This window comes from Microcaecilia unicolor, chromosome 5, assembly GCF_901765095.1.
Source record: "Microcaecilia unicolor chromosome 5, aMicUni1.1, whole genome shotgun sequence".
Lineage (NCBI taxonomy): Eukaryota > Metazoa > Chordata > Amphibia > Gymnophiona > Siphonopidae > Microcaecilia > Microcaecilia unicolor.
This window is the reverse complement of record NC_044035.1, coordinates 357,362,302-357,367,110: the sequence shown is the minus strand read 5'-3', so window position 1 is coordinate 357,367,110 and position 4,809 is coordinate 357,362,302.

Below are 4,809 nucleotides of genomic sequence, written 5' to 3'. Positions count from 1 at the left end.
GACCAATCGCGAAAGAGACGGAGACGTTCTGTCTACGGAAGCGTGCCTACTGGCCTCAATTGAAGAAAACAGAAGACCGGGTTTCCCTATGTAGTCCATTATATGGGCTGAAGCCAGTAGGCGGAGCTGTAGTTCACCCAAAATAACAGAAAACGCTGTTGAAAACAATAGCAAAAGGTTATTAAAAATTAATGGGTGGTCCATCTGTAAAGAGTGTAAAGCTGTTCCAGGTGGATAGGCAGTGCCTTAAAAGGTGGATGACAAAATATTTTGGTTTTTTGTCACTTATTTGAAAGTTCCACATATAAATATTATGAAATAAAAATTGAATATAAAAACAGCAAGCTTGACAACAGGAGACGGTATGAGAATACCTACTCACTATACGGATTGAAGCCAGTAGGCGTAGCTTGCTGGCAGTAGGTGGAGTCACAAGTAAACCCCAAACAAAAAAACGACAGTAAAAGATTATTAGAAATAAGGGACTGCCTATACGTGGTCCATCTGTAAAAAGGCAAAAACTGTTCCAGTTGAATAGGCAGTGCTTTAAAAGATGGAGGACAATACAGTACCACATTGCCAAATTTCAGTGAGGATATCCTGTGTACTGATGGGTTCATCTTAAGTGTTGTTGTAATCTGCCTTGGGAAGCCTGGTGTTATAACGATTGGAAGTAAAATTAAACTCTCCTTTTATTGGGGCACATGGAACCACATCTTCACCTCATCTCTTTTGTACAAATGGGATTATTCTGTTTTGAGCATGTTTCAAAGACAAGTTTTCATAAGTCAAAATAATAAAAATAAACATTTTCTTTCATGCACATCTCTCATTTGTTTAACTAAATGGGTTTATAAGCCCCTAATGCAGTCCATCCTCGTGATGCTTATACTATGCCAAAATTGGAAATACAGTGAGACAGAATAATATTACTACTACTTGACATTTCTAAAGCCCTACTAGGGTTACGCAGCGCTGTAAAATTTAACATAGAAGGACAGTCCCTGCTCAAATGAGCTTACAATCTAAAGGACAAATGTACAGTCAGTCAAATAGGGGCAGTCTAGATTTCCTGAAAGGTATAAAGGTTAGGTGCCGAAAGCAACATTGAAGAGGTGGGCTTTGAGCAAGGATTTTCAGTAACATCCCAAAACTTACTACTACTACTACTACTACTTAACATTTCTAGAGCGCTACTAGGGTTACGCAGCGCTGTACAATTTAACAAAGAGAGACAGTCCCTGCTCAAAGAGCTTACAATCTAAAGGACAAGTGAACAGTCGGTCCGATCGGGGCAGTCAAATTGGGGCAGTCTGGATTTACTGAACGGTAAGAGTTAGGTGCCGAACGCAGCATTGAAGAGGTGGGCTTTAAGCAAAGACTTGAAGATGGGCAGGGAGGGGGCTTGGCGTAAGGGTTCAGGAAGGTTGTTCCAAGCATAGGGTGAGGCGAGGCAGAATGAGCGGAGCCTGGAGTTGGCGGTGGTGGAGAAGGGTACTGAGAGGAGGGATTTATCCTGTGAACGGAGGTTACGGGCGGGAACGTAAGGGGAGATGAGGGTAGAGAGGTAGTGAGGGGCAGCAGACTGAGTGCATTTGTAGGTAAGAAGGAGTTTTTGTGTTTGCATTTGGGTAATAACTGAGAAAATGCTGTTGAAAACTAACTTGAAGAAGAAATAAATATCACAGAACTGGAAAATGTTTTATTTTTGTTACATTTGTACCCTGTGCTTTCCCACTCATGGCAGGCTCAATGTGGCTTTCATATTGTATACAGGTACTTATTTGTACCTGGGACAATGGAGGGTTAAGTGACTTGCCCAGGGTGACAAGGAACTGCCTGTGCCTGAGGTGGGAATTGAACTAAGTTCCCCAGGACCAAAGTCCACCACCCTAACCACTAGGCCACTCCTCCACTCCATGTGTTGGCACATTTGGACTGCCTCTGGACTTCTGATGGCAGATAGCCCAGCCCTCATTATTTACCATCTTTTCTTTTAAATAGTAGTAATAAACAATATTAAGTGCAGTAATATATCACTGTGTTCCACAAAAGGTGCAAGTTCCCACAAACTATCTTTCCCTTTTGATCTAGGCAAAGGAAAAGATTTTAAATGCTGCTAGGTTTCAACCCGTCATGTTTAATGTGGGATATAACCAGTGCGTTATTTCCAGCAAAAAAGGTGCCGGTACTCAAATGCCAGGCCACCCTTCAGAGATGGGGGTGATCGCTGAGGGGACCCCCCCCCCCCCCCCCACACACACACACACACACAATTGCCAGGCCCCCTGCAACCAGTCACAGAATCTATGACAAGCAGAATTGATGTGTAGAGCCTGAGCTCTTTCATTAAAACTTGGGGACCATGGGTCAATTTTAGCAATGGAAAAGGTGCTGGTACTCAATACCTCCTCAAAAAAAGCCCTTGCTATAACTGCCATAAGTAAAGATAGAAACTCTGAATGTTGACCACTTGATTCTCATGATAGAAACAGAGAAATATGATGGCAGATAAAGGCCAAATGGCCCATTCACTCTGCCCATCCTCTGTAACCTCCAACTCTTCCTTTTCCTAAGCGATCCCACATGCTTCTCCCATGCCTTTTTAAATTCTGACACAGTCCTCAACTCCACAACCTCCACCAGGCCATTCAATGCTTCCACCACCCTTTCTGTGAAATAATACTTTCTTATACTCCTAAGCCTCTTCCCTCTTAACCGCATCGTATGTCTGTTTTAGTGGCCCTTTATCAGGAGAAAATAATCTCTGCACAAATATAATACATGCTGGGATATCCCTAACCAACCCCCTCCAAATGACACACTGATTACAATTTAACAAATTATTACTCTACCTATGAAAATTTATTCCATTATTATACTTCCTCTATGTACATCCGTATGCTGCACAAGCTGGCATGTTTGAAAATATGTGAGATTAAATAAAAACGCTAATAAAGAAGAAGAATGCAGCAGCTCATAGGTTTGTTTGCTTGCTTTTGACAGCTTCATGGGGAAGGGAAAACAGGCTTCAACTTTTTGATGTCATGCTGTCTCCTGTTCTCAATCAAAGCTCCTTGGGGTTCCAGGAAGTTGGAGAAGTTCCCAATCTATAAAAAAAAAAAAAAAAAGTCTAAATGAGACTTGGGGGAGGGGGGATTAAAACTTTGGCAGCTTTCAAAGATACTTAAACTTTCTCAAGTCCAACACACTGAAATCAGTAAATAATGGGAATTCAAACTGTTTATTTTTCAACTATGCAACAGTAGGAACGTCAATCCATTTCAACTCTTCAACATGGAAATGCAAATCTTTTAAAAACCACAATCCTTCTGGTATTCCCCAGGGGAACGCCTATATTAACCTTCCTTGTATTTATGTACAGAGGGTTTTCAGCAGCAGGACAATGTACACATTTTTTACATGACTGCTGTCCACACCTATTCCAGAGAAGTGTCCCAAAGGCTGTGCTCCTCTCACTTTTGCAGGGTCAGACCCTCCATGGTCTGACCTCCCCTCCGGGGTGACCGTTACATTGGCTCACCCCAGCCCTGTGATGGGCACTCCCTGGCTCCAATCCCACAATCGCAGGCTGGGTCTCTCCTTTGCCCACCCGTAGCTCTCCTCAGTCACAGTTGTCGCTTTGCTGAGCCACACCTCCACTTTACAGTCAGTGGTTTGTTTTTTTTCTTCTCCTATTTGGGATTCCCCTTTACTCCTCCAAGTCAGTGTCAGGGGACAATTAGAAAACCAAAGTGCAAACACTCCTCTTTATCTTTCTAATACCCTCCCCTCTTCAGTATTTCTCTGCATTTTATTCCAAAACTACTCCCCTTGGGCTGGGCTTCCTCCCACCCAGGGGCCTCCTAGTGACTCTCCACAGGGACTTACTCTACAAGTAAACCCAACCTAACAAAGGATTACACTCTCCCCAGCTGCCAATCCCTTGCTTCATTTCTTTGAAGGTGTGAATAAAGGTGAGTTGGTTCATGCAGTGTATCTAGATTTTCACAAAGCTTTTGAGAAAGTTCATGAGACTCCTGAGAAAATTAGAGTGTCATGGGATAGGAGGAAAGGTTCTGGTGTGGATTAGGAATTGGTAGCGTTAAAGTCAGGTCTCTCAATGGAGGAGGGTGAACAGTGGAGTGCCACAGGGATCAGTACTGGGACCGCTATTTAACATATCTCTATATATAAAAGGCACCTCCAATGTTCTAAATTTGTAGTTGCAAGATCGCATGTGCCTGCCCCGCCCCCAAGTCACAACGTGATGACATTGAGGGCAGAGCAATGACACTCAACACATCGGATTGTCATTGGGTAATCTGTTTCCACTCCCCAATGCAGCCATCATTCCCATACACTCAAAAGCAACCAAAATCGGCGCTGGACCCCATCCCCCTGCCCACAATCCCCCTCAACCACCCTCCCGCAGCCACTCCCTCACCGTTCTCCACCGCCCTCCCTCTCCTCTCCGACTCCGGCCATGGTGCACGACGATTACTATACACGAGCAAGGAAGCCCATTGGTTAATCTCTGTTTCCACTCCCCCAACAGTCGTCATTCCCATACACTCAAAACCAAGAACACTGACATATTTTTTTTCTTCCAAGGAGACTCAGCAGCACAACGAGTCACTTTCTGTGCAGCACAGAGAAACGAGGAACGTCGCTGAAAGGACAAAACTATTTGGATGCCCATGCTCCTGCTCCCGCTATGTGCAGCCACCCTAAGAAACAACCACCCACACAAAACTAGCCCCTGACTCGACGTCTGCACCCCCCCCCCCCCCCCCCGAAAACCAGACA